A 13,244-nucleotide genomic window follows, 5' to 3' on the forward strand; every position below is an offset into this window, starting at 1 on the left:
GCAGCTTTATTTACAATAGTCAGGACATGGAAGCAACCTAAGTGTCCATCGACAGATGAATGGATAAAAAAGGTGTGGCACATATATACAATGGAATATTACTCAGCCAAAAAAAGAAACAAAATTGAGTTATTTGTAGTGAGGTGGATGGACCTAGAGTCTGTCATGCAGAGTGAAGTAAGTCAGAAAGAGAAAAACAAATACCGTATCCTAACACATACATATGGAATCTAAAAAACAAAACAAAGAAATGGTCATGAAGAACCTAAGGGCAAGGCAGGAATAAAGATGCAGACCTACTAGAGAATGTACTTGAGGTTACGGGGAGGGAGAAGGGTAAGATGGGACAAAGTGAGAGAGTGGCATGGCCATGTATACGCTACCAAATGTAAAATAGATAGCTAGTGGGAATCAGCCGCATAGCACAGGGAGATCAGCTCGGTGCTTTGTGACCACCTAGAGGGGTGGGATAGGGAGGGTGGGAGGGAGACTCAAGAGGGAGGAGATATGGGGATATATGTATATGTATAACTGATTCACTTTGTTATAAAGCAGAAACTAACACAGCATTGTAAATCAGTTATACTCCAATAAAGATGTTAAAAAAAGAAAAAAAAAGTTAAAATGGAAAAAAATTTGGTTTTAGCTTTTTTTTTTTTTTTTTTTTTTTTTGGGCCACACCTCGCAGCTTCTGGGATCCTAGTTCTCAGACGAGGGATTGAACCCAGACTGCTGCAGTGGAAGCGCCATGTCCTAACCACTAGGCCGCCAGGGAATGCCACCTTTTTTTTTTTTTTTTTTAAAGGAGAGTGATTGGAGGGGAACCAGAGGGGGCTGCAAGGATGAGGAAGGACGTTTCTATAAGATGTGCATCAGTTGGACATTCTTGGTTGTAAATAACAGAAAACAAAGAATAAACTCCGAATAAACTGGAGTTCTTACCTCCCTGGAGCTGGAGCAGCTCCAAAGCTGGTCAACTCTGTGGCTCAAAGATGGCACCTTTATCCACCAGCTCAGTCGGTTGGCTTTGTTTTCAAGGGGATTCCCCTTAGGGTGGCCCAGTGCCCGCTGCAGCCACTGGGCCACACGCTTCTGCTTTCACACCTCCTGTTTCCAGGCATAAATGCCTTCTTGGCATTTCTCAGGAAATTTGTGTTTTGCTGAATCCTGAGCAGGGCTGATTTCATGGGTGTAAGACCAGTGCAGTTGCACAGGGCCCAGAGCTTAGAAGGATTCTGCACTTAGTTTAATGCTCCATTGTCGACATCTTAAAAATTCTTAATTTTTGAACACAGGGCCCCGCATATTCATTTTGCACCAGGTCCCACAAATTTCATGGCTGGACCTGATCTTGAAAAAAATCAAGAAAAAAAGGATATAATTCTCCCTCAACAGTTAAGGCTTAGCAATCCAAGTGGAGAGGTTACTGCTTCAAAAGAACTCACTGATGTCAGATTAAAAGCAAAAGCAGAAATAGAACTATGAAAGCCAGAAGTCATCGTAATGAAATTAGTCTTGCTTCTTGTAGCTGTTACCATTTTGTAAGTGTAGGTTTGTGACCCTGATAACAGTGAGTCAGTCTTTTTTTTTTAAGTTATGGTAAAATATACATAACATAAAATTTACCATTTTAACCATTTTTGAGTGTACAGTTTAGTGGCATTAAGTATATTCACTTTGTTCCGCAATCATCTCCACTATCCATCTCCAAATCTTTTCACCATCCCCAATATAAACTCTGTACCTATTAAAACACTAACTCCCCACCCTGGCCTCCCAGACCCTGGTAGCCACTATTCTACTTTCTCTCTTTAAGAATTTCACTGCTCTAGGTACCTCATACAAATGGGATCATACAAATCTGCTTTTTTGCATATGGCTTATTTCACTTAGAATAATGTTTTTAAGATTTGTCCATGTTGTAGAATGTATCAGAATTTCATTCCCTTTTAAGGTTGAATAATATTCCATTGCATGGATATACCACATCAATGAGTCATTCTGGCAACTAAAATATAAATTAATAAATTTATATACAAGTATTCTTTATACAAAGTTTGTGAATGGTGTTCAAGAAATAACACCTTTTGGAAGTAAAATAAGTTCTTAAATTGGTCATTTCACCAAGGGATTCTGTGTAGTACTGCTAATCTTGCTGGAAGATCCAAATGTTACATTATTCAAATACTACCCGATAATGTTCACAGGAGTATTCCAGTATTTTAAATATTCACTATAAGCTACAGTTCTTTGTGAATACTTTAAGACAGGGGTCCTCAACCCCTGGGCCATGGACCAGTACCCGTCCGTGGCCTGCTAGGAACCAGGTCACACAGCAGGAGATGAGCGACGGGCAAGTCAACAAAGCTTCACTGTATTTACAGCCGCTCCCCATCACTGGCATTACCGCCTGAGTTCCGCCTCCTGTCAGATCAGCTGCGGCATTAGATTCTCACAGGAGCGCGAACCCTACGGTGAACTGCGCATGCGAGGGATCTAGGATGCGCGCTCCTTATGAGACTCTAATGCCTGGTGATCTGAAGTGGAGCTGAGGCATTGATGCTAGCACTGGGGAGTGGCTGCAAATACAGATCATCATTAGCAGAGTGGTTTGACTGTACAGAGACCGTAATAAATCAATTGCTTGCAGACTCATATCAAAACCCTATCAGTGAGTGGCAAGTGACAAGCTGCATCTTACAGAGTAGCTTGGACATAAGCAACGCACTTCGGGTGTCATTGTCTCCCATCACCCCCAGATGGAACCATTTAGTTGCAGGAAAAAAAGCTCAGGGCTCCCACTGATTCTGCATTATGGTGAGTCGTATAATTATTTCATTATACATTACCATGTAATAATAATAGAAATAAAGTGCACAATAGATGTAATGCGCTTGAATCATCCTGAAACCACCCTCCCCCCGCACCTGCGGAAAAACTGTCTTCCACAAAACCCGTCCCTGGTGCCAAAAAGGTTGGGGACCCCTGCTTTAAGAGGAGAAAAAAAAAAGTTGTGAAAGTTATGTAATACTCCAACAGGAAACCAGAAACTGATCTGAAATCTGAATTAACAGTATTCATTTCAACAGCAAGACCAAAATCAGGACTAGCAGATAAAATATTTTCCTCATTAAGAAAGGAGGTGAGGGACTTCCCTGGCAGTCCAGTGGTTAGGGCTCCAAGCTTCCACTGCAGGGGGCAGGGGTTAGATCCCTGGTTGTCAGGGAACTAAGATCCGGCAAACTGCATGGCCAAAAAAAAAAAAAAAAAAAAGAAGATGAGGAGATGAGCTTTTACAAAGGAACATATACACCCAAGTTGTTGAAGATACTTGTGGACACCCTTTTGACCAAGGTAAATGCAAAATGAAACGAAGGTTTTTACATCTGGTCTGGTTGTTATGAAACAGTTATCAAGAGTATCAGGGCAGGGCCTCCCTGGTGGCGCAGTGGTTGAGAGTCCGCCTGCCGATGCAGGGGATACGGGTTCGTGCCCCGGTCTGGGAGGATCCCATGTGCCGCGGAGCGGCTGGGCCCGTGAGCCATGGCCGCTGGGCCTGCGCGTCCGGAGCCTGTGCTCCGCAACGGGAGAGGCCACAGCAGTGAGAGGCCCGCATATCGCAAAAAAAAAAAAAAAAAAAGAGTATCAGGGCAATGAATGCTTTGTATGTTTTACATTGTCATTTTAAGAATGATAACTTCTAAATATTAAATATTTCTTTCTTTTTTTTTTTTTTTGCGGTATGCGGGCCTCTCACTGTTGTGGCCTCTCCCGTTGCGGAGCACAGGCTCCAGACACGCAGGCTCAGTGGCCATGGCTCACAGGCCTAGCTTCTCCACGGCACGTGGGATCTTCCCGGACTGGGGCACGAACCCACATTCCCTGCATCGGCAGGCAGGACTCTCAACCACTGCGCCTCCAGGGAAGTCCTGGCTGGCGGTTTCTTAACAACTGCGCCAACAGGGAAGCCCTAAATGTGTGACTCTGTTTCTGTTTTGTAATTTAGTTAATGTGTAGCCATTTTTAGATTCCACCTATACACTTATCTTATGAAAAGTCTCTTTTTCTGACTTATGTCACTTAGAATGATCGTACCAAAGTCCACACGAGTTGCTGCAACTGGCCTTATTTCATTGATTTCATGGCTGAGTAATATTCCATTGTACATAAGTACCACAACTTCTTTATCCATTTTTTCCTTCCAAGGACATTTAGGTCGTATCCAAGTCGAGGCTCTTGTAAACAGAGCAGCACTAAACATTGGGAGGCCTGTGTCCTGTCCATTTTTGGTTTCCCCCAAGATATACGCCCATGAGTGGAAGTCCCGTATGCTCTGTAGCTCTGTTTTTTAGATTTTTTAGGAAACACGATACACTTCTCCAGAGTGTCCATTGGCAATTTACATTCCCACCATCAGCGTAACAGGGATGCCTTTTCTCCACGCCCTGTCCTGCATTTCTGGTTTTTACACTTTTTGCGGATGGCCCTTCAGACTGATGTGAAGTGATACCTCTTTGTAGTGTTGATTTGCATTGCCTGCCTGTTTGGTTGGCCAAATATATTTTCCTGAATATATTCAGTAAAAACGCATACGCCATTTTTGGCCAACTGCATCCTTGGGGAAGCTCAGCCGCTTATCATGTGCTTTAAGGGCGAATCCAACCTACTCTTGAAATCCCTTTCCTGCAATTCTGCCTTGCTTACAAGTCCTTTTCGATGATTTACCTCAAGACATTTTTCGACACAGGTATCATTTACAACCCTGTAGGTTTGTGAATTGCAGTGCCCCTGAGCTACATTTTTCAACTTGTTTTTTTGGGAACTGGCCACAAAACAGCAGGATTGCTTCAAGCCCTATTCTGGTTCCGGGGGCAAGCTGAGCCTTTGATCAATTCCTCTTCCTGATTGGAAATTAGAGTGGCATGTGCCTGTCCAAACACCTAGGGCTAGTCTCTCATTGGTTCCCCCCATTCCGCTTCATCATCCGGACAAATTCCAAACTGTGAGAAACAGGATGTTGAAGGTGCTAACTTCCCCAAGTGGGTAGATTGTCAGGAAAGAGGCTGGAAAGGGGAACCCAATGACCAGGAGACGAGGAGATGAGGTGCCTTTTCCAAACTCTTCCCGATCAGATGGTGTACCATCCTCTGGGTGTCCCATACATGTTTTAGCTCTAGGAAGGGTCCCCTGCACCTGGAGATTTGGGACCCATGGAATGGGGACCAGGCAGTATTCCTCTAAAGGGGCTGCATTTGCTGACCCATCCTCACCAAGCCTCTCAGCCCCACGAGTGTCCAGCCTTAGGCCCCATCCAGCTCTGCGTCTAGATGTGGTCAGTCCAGGTTGCATCACAGCCCCTGAAGGAATTCTGTAAGAATTTCTCTCTCTCTCACTGTCTTTTTTGTTGTTGTTGTAATTTATTTTTATAATGGTGTATAGCTGATTTTCAATGCTGTGTTACTTGCTGCTGTACATCCACTTGATTCACTTACAGAGATCCAGCAATAAATTCTTTTTCAGGTACTTACTAGTCTTTCTTTTTTAAAATTTTATTTATTTATTTTTGGTTTGGGTCTTTGTTGCTGCGTGAGGGCTTTCTCTAGTAGCGGCAAGCAGGGGCTAGTCTTCGTTGTGGTGCGCAGACTTCTCACTGCGGGGGCTTCTCTTGTTGCGGAGCACAGGCTCTAGGCCTGCAGGCTTCAGTAGTTGTGGTACGTGGGCTCAGTAGTTGTGGCTCACGAGCTCTAGAGCGCAGGCTCAGTATTTGTGGTGCACGGGCTTAGTTGCTACGCGGAATGTGGGATCTTCCCGGACCAGGGCTCGAACCCGTGTCCCTTGCATTGGCAGGCGGATTCTTAACCACTGCACCACCAGGGAAGTCCCAGGGCACCTAGATATTTGATGAAACATTATTTCTGGGTGTGTCTGTGAAGGTGTTTTTGGATGAGATTAGCATTTGAATCAATAGACCTAGTAAAGAAGTTGGCTCTCCCCACTGTGGGTGGGCATCATTCAATCTGTTGGGCCAGAATAGAACAAAAAGGCAGAGGAGGAGAATTTGCTCTCTGACTGACTGTGTGAGCTGGAACATCAGTCTTCGGCCTCAGACTGAAACTTTCACCATTTGCTCTTCTGGTTCTCAAACCTTCATATTTGGACTGGAACTATACCACCAGCTTTCCTGGGCCTCCAGCTTGCAGATGGCAGATGATGGGACATCCCAGCCACCCTAATCGTGTGAGCTAATTCCTTATAATAGAGAGAGAGAAAGGGAGGAAGAGACATACATATAATAAAATATATGTAAATATAAAAATGTAAATATATATCTATATCTCCTATTGGTTCTGGAGAACCTGATGAATACATGGTCATAACACATGTTTTTTATGCTGTCTAATTTTCCTTTGTCCTTTTTGCTTGACCTCTCCCTCCCTTCACCCATGTTTACCACCAATACCCCCCATAACCCAGATTAACACCCTGCTATGTAATCTCCCATATTTTACCAATACTCTTATAATCAAGAATAAACCTACATATAATTGTAAATATGTGCAAATGTACATACACAGGATGTGGGTTTTGTTTGGTTTTCTAGTTACTAGAAGTGCTGTACCAGATGCACTTTTCTTTTCTCTCTCAGCAATACCTCATGGGACTCTCATCAAGTCAACTGTTATAGGTTTAATTCACTCCTTTTTAATGGCTATAATATTCTACAAGTGGAATTCAGCTACCTGTGGGTCTTTGCTTTGGTCTCGGTTGTATGCCAACATGAATATTGCTACAGTAAGTCTCTTATAGGATCTAAGGGTTGGAGTCCCATGAGTGGGATTGCTGTGTTGAAAGATACAAGAATTTTCTATTTTGCTGAATATTAGTTGAGTGTTTTTTTTTTAAGTAACATATCTCATTTCCACAAAAAATGCATGGAAATTCCTGTTTCCCTGTATTTTCTCCAGCCAACAGATGCTAAAGTCCTTTAAAATTTTTGCCAGACCAGTGAGTAAAGTGGCATAGCAGTATAATTTTAATTTGCATTTCCCAACCTTTCAGTCAGTTTAAGCATCTTTTCCGTTGTTTGCCATTTGGAATTTTCCTTCTGTGAACTGCCTCTTTATATGCTTAGTTCATTTTTCTGTTGTGTTCTTTGTCCCACCTTGATTTGTAGAGCAATATTAACCTGTTATTGTCTTCTGCTTTGTAAATATTTTTTCCTAAATCCATTCTCTGTCTCTTCACTTTGTCTCTAGCATCTTTTGGCCTACATACATTAAAATTTTTTATTTAGTCAAATATGCCTATCCTTCCTGTTATAACTTCTGGGTTTCCAGTCTTGGTTAAGAGGGTCTTCTCATCTTTTAAATTTTCTTGCAAGATTGTTATTATGTTATTCGTTACTTTTAAGAATTTGATCCTTCTGGAATTTATTTTGGAGACTGGTGTAAGAAACAGGCCCAACTGTATTTTCTTCCGGATGGGTAGTGAGCTGTGTGCTGACACCTCTCATTAGGTAATAAGGGCCTCCTTTTCTGCTAAATCAACATTCCACATGTGTTATATATTAAATCCTAAAATGGACTGGGACCCAGCTTTATATTCTTTTTTTTTTTTTTTTTTTTTTGCAGTATGTGGGCCTCTCACTGTTGTGGCCTCTCCCATTGCGGAGCACAGGCTCCGGACGCTCAGGCTCAACGGCCATGGCTCACAGGCCCAGCCGCTCCGCGGCACGTGGGATCCTCCCGGACCGGGGCACGAACCCGCGTCCCCTGCATTAGCAGGCGGACTCTCAACCACTGCGCCACCAGGGAAGCCCCTACAGTGTGCTTTTAATGGTTCCTTTCTTGGAAGGCAAGGACCCCTCATTATTCTTTTTCATATATTTTGACTATTCCTAGACTTGTATTATTTGAGATAGGCATTACGATCATTTAAACCAATTAAAAGAGAAAACTTATTAGAATGCTAATTTAAATTGCATTAAATGTATATACTAATTTTGGGACAAGTGACCATTTTATGCTATTATGTCTAACCATCCAAAACCTGGGATAGCTTTCTATTTGTTCCATTTTTTAAAATGTCTTTCAATATGATGTTGAGAATATGATTGTTCATATTGATCTGTGCTTTTCTTGATAAATTTAGATTTATCTTTGATCATTTTGAGTTAATTTTTGTGTACGGTGTAAGGTAAAGGTCCAACTTCATTCTTTTGCATGTGAATATCCAGTTTTCCCAGTACCACTTGTTGAAAGACTGTCCTTTCCCTATCGAATGGTCTTGGCACTCCTGTCTAAAATCCATTAACCATAAATGTGAGGGTTTATTTCTGGGGTCTCGATTCTATTCCACTAGTCCATATATCTGTTGTTATGGCAATATCACAGTGTTTTTGGCAGCTCTGTTTGGTTTTTTTTAATTGAAATATATTTACCTGAAGCTAACACAGCACTGTAAATCAATTATACTCCAATAAAAATTTAAAAATAAAATAAAATAAAAATCTACCAAAAAAGAAATATATTTGACATGTAACACTGTGGAAATTTAAGGTGTACAACATGTTAATTTGATAATTTTATTTAGTGTAATGTGATTGCCATTGTAGCAATAGTTAGTACCTCTATCAGGTTACATAATTATCCTTTCTTTTTAGTGGCTGGAATCATTAAGTTCTCTTAGCAAGTCTGATGATTATAATATAATATTGTTAGGCTACTTTGGTTTTTTTTAACCTTATCTGGCAGTTTACCTTTTATTGCAAGTATCCAGTCCCTCACATTTAGTGTAACGAATGATATACTTTCAATTCTTTCAATATTGCTTTATAAGTAGAATTTATTTTACATTGCTATTTCTTTACTTTTCTTTATTTTTTAAGTTTAAAGGAATCATGTCTGTCTTAAAAATGTTTGAACATTCTATTGAATAAAACTAACGTTCCAGAAAAAATCCTTACTCTGCCACTTACTAGCTATATGATTGGGCAAGTAATTTAACTTCTCTCAATCTCAGTTTCCTGATCTATAAAATGTGAATAACAACACCTCTTTCAATTGGTGTTTGTGAGAAATAAATAATCATTGAACATAAAGGACCCAGCAGAGTAAGTATACAATAAATAGTCACTAAAATACATTGTATTGAATCAAAGACTGCAAGTTTATCTTACGATGTCATGGGGCTTTGGCACTGCTGAGGTCTCCTGAGGTTTGAGAACCTCTTCCTTGGTCTCTATTTTTGGGGGGAGCAGGAGACCAGGTGCTCTGTTGAGGGTGTGGATGGATGTAGAGGCTTTAAAATGGAGGTTCATGTTTGGAATAGTTGATAATGGGGACCAGAAAGGGAGCTGCCCAAGGGATGGGCTGAGATCAGGATGCAAATTTTCTTCCTTGTGACAGCCATGGGACTTCTGAGGTCCTCAGCAGACGGAGAGATCAAGGAGAGAGTAGGGATTTTTGCTGGGCAGAGTATGGAAGACCTGGCTGGAAGAGGGTGTGCAAGAGAATCTGGGAGGGTTCTGGAAAGAGTGGTTTAGAAGTCAAGAAAAAAGATGCTGGGAATTCCCTGGCGGTCACAAGTGCCTGTGGGCTCTAGCTAGGGAAGGCGGGACAGGTGCAGGAGACAGTGGGCAGGGGTGGGAAAGGGGAACTCGGAGTTTGGGGAGGGTAGGGAGGGCAGTGGGTCGAGCCTGGCAGTGGATTGCTGCCTGCTTCTTTGGCGAATGGCAGTGAAGCAGCAGGATTTTCTTTCCTCCTTTGCCAAGATTTGAACAGAGTGAAGCTCTGGGATTGCCCTGGACCTATGGCCACTCCAAGCCCAAGTCAGGGCATCTCATGCCGGATCATCACAGCCAGCCTCATGGCCCTGTCCTTTGTGTGGCTACCTCATCTAGGATCACATTTCCAAAGGGTCTTGAATCTGGAAATCTGCAATGATCCAGAAAGGCTAGAAGGGGTGGGTGGGTGGGTGTGTCACTGTCAAAATGGAACTTTTAATTTCTCCCTTTAAAATGTCAATTTCACCAGGGCTAGAACTTTGTCTTTCTCACTGCTCTGTCCCAGGCACATTGTGGGTCCACAGTATATACCTTGCTTGGGTCAAGATCTGAGGGGATTTCCTAGGGTGGGGAGCAGTCTAGTGTCTTCTGTAAGGCTCCATGGGCAGATGGCTGACCATCTCATGGAAACCAAAGGGAGACAGATTTTGACCCTACATCACAAAGGACCTTGAAAAAACAGAGCTGCTGTGAGCATACTGTTGCCTGAAGTGACCACGTTGAGGCCAGAGGTGGGCCTGAAGGGAAGATGACTTGCTTCAAGGCAGAACTGAAGGGCCCCTGTGGGTCTTTCCAGCCACTGCATCTAGGACTTGACTCCCGAGTCACGTTGTGATAGGTTCCTGCAACAAGATGTCAGCTCTTGAGTCAGACAGAATTGGATTTAAATACTGGCCCCTCCATTAAGCTGTGTGACCTTGGGCAGGTTACCCAATGTCTCTGAACCTATTACCAAATCTGTAATATGGACATCCTAGTGATACAACACTCACCTCAAAGGCTGGCTATAAGCATTAGATTCAAAGGATCAGCCATATACAGCATTTAGCTCAACATCTGGCACACAGCCAATGCTCAGCAAACATTAGCTATTGTTACTATGCTGGAGATGGCGGGGTGGGGTTGGGGGGAGCTGGTGCCCAGGGCCCAGTGAACTAGGACAGATCACATGTAAAGTAAATCAACTGGTGGGTGGCCAGAAAAGTGTCTGACAGTGTCTTCATTAAATATCCGAGTGCACTTTTCTAGTTTGATAGAATTTTGATTCATACACTAAAGTTATCACTGGAAGGACAATATTCAGAGATAAGGAAGGTGTCATTTTAGAGTTATAGAAACAGATATTAAGTCCATAACTTGTGCAGAGATTTCTCATACATGTCAGAGAACTGACAGATAACTTGGTTCTAAGTGCTTTACCTAAGCAGGGAGTTTCAGGCACTAGTTTTAGTCTCTGTTAGAACAACCGGATCCAGCAAAAGAAATATTTAGATTGTTTTGTAGACAATATTTAAATGGTTTTTATTAAAATCTGTGTTAATACAAAGTGAATCATCTGTAGAAACAGAAATTTTATCAACAATGACAATAAAGTTGTAGTTTTAAAATATTTAGCAAACATAATTAACATTAGGCCAACATTTAAAAATTCTCAGAACAAGAACAAGGTTAAAACACTGATTTTGAGACTCCCACTTGGAGCTAAACCCACAAGAGAGGCTGAATTAGTACTAAAATGAACTTAATGCTCCTATGGCTCCCACCCCCACTGAACTAACAGCAGAAGCAGAAACAAACCCTCCATGGAGGGAAGCTTTGCCAAGTAAGCCTACAGGATTGTTTGATCTCACAACCACCACCAAACACATGAAAGTAAACTACTGTGAGTGAATATCAGCAGAAACAAGAAACTACTTATGGTATATGGTGTGAGGTAAGGATTCAGTTTTGTTTCTCCCTGCCTATTGTTCCAGCACCATTTTTTGAAAAGATTCACCTTTCCACATTGAATTTTCTTGGTACCCTTATCAAAAATCAATTGACCATGTATATGTAGGTCCCTTTCTGGTCTCTCTAATTAGCTTCATTTACCTATATCTTTATATCATTATCTATATTTTTATACTAATAGCCCACTTTCTTGGTTACTGCAGCTTTTTTTTTTTACTTCAAAAAAACCTTCTTCTTTTTTTTTTTTTTTTTGGGCTGAACCACACAGTATGCAGGATCTTAGTTCACCTACCAGGGATCAAACCCACGCCCCCTGCAGTGGAAGCTCAGAGTCTCAACCACTGGACCATCAAGGAAGTCCTTCAAAAAAAGCCCTTCTATTTTTAAAAAAATTCATTTACTTATTTATTTTATTTTTGGCTGTGTTGGATCTTCATTGTTGCACCCGGGCTTTCTCTAGTTGCTGCGAGGTGGGGCTACTCTTCATTGCAGTGCGCGGACTTCTTATGGTGGTGGCTTCTCTTGTTTTGGAATGCGGGCTCTATGTCCGTGAGCTTCAGTAGTTGTGGCATGTGGGCTCAGTAGTTGTGACATGAAGGCTCTAGAATGCAGGCTCAGTAGTTGTGATGCAAGGGCTTAGTTGCTCTGCAGCATGTAGGATCTTCCCGGACCAGGGACTGAGCCCGTGTCCCCTGCCTTGGCAGGCAGATTCTTAACCACTGCGCTACCAGGGAAGTCCAAAAAAAAAAAAAAAAACCTTTCTTTAATCAAATTCCAATATATAGCTTTAAAATAAAATTTGAAATCAGTAATGTAATTCCTCCAACTTTGTTCTTTTTCAAAGATGTTTTGTCTATTATAGGTCCTTTGCATTTCCATATACATTATAGAATCAACTTGTAGAATCTTTTGTAGATTCTGCCAGTATTTTAATTGAGAATGCACTGAATCTATAGAGAAATTTGGGGAGAACTGATGTCTTAACAATATTGAATCATCCAATCCATGAACCTGGTTGTTAGCCCAGTGGGTTAACCCAGTCTTCAGCCTTGTCATCCTGTGGCTGCTGCAATTGCCCATACTTATCAATAGGCATTGTCAGTGAATTTCTTGATTTCCAGATATATTTCTGCTATCCTCCTTGTGAAACAGAATGCTACCTCCTCATTATAATCAGATTTTGTTACTTCTGCCAGTGTAGATTTTGTTACTTCCGCCACCAGGGAAGCCCCCATTATCTCTTAATATATTACCTCCCCTCCATGCTTTCCATATGTTCTTTCTGTGACTTATTAATAAAATGATTAGATAAACCACAAGGAAAAAATACTTGCAAGACAAATACCTGAAAAACTACTTATATCCAGAATATATAAAGAACCCCTGGGCTTCCCTGGTGGCACAGTGGTTAAGAATCTGCCTGCCAATGCAGGGGACATGGGTTCGAGCCCTGGTCCGGGAAGATCCCACATGCCATGGAGCAACTAAGCCTGTGAGCCACAACTACTGAGCCCACGTGCCGCAACTACTGAAGCCTGCGCACCTAGAGTCTATGCTCTGCAACAAGAGAAGCCACTGCAATGAGAAGCCCATGCACCACAATGGAGTAGCCCCCGCTCACCGCAACTAGAGAAAGCCTGCGCGCAACAATGAAGACCCAACGCAGCCAAAAGTAAATAAAATAAATTAAAAAAATTTTTGATCAGCGTGATAAAAACTCTCAGAAAAG

Source organism: Mesoplodon densirostris, chromosome 7 (assembly GCF_025265405.1).
Source record: "Mesoplodon densirostris isolate mMesDen1 chromosome 7, mMesDen1 primary haplotype, whole genome shotgun sequence".
Taxonomy (NCBI): domain Eukaryota; kingdom Metazoa; phylum Chordata; class Mammalia; order Artiodactyla; family Ziphiidae; genus Mesoplodon; species Mesoplodon densirostris.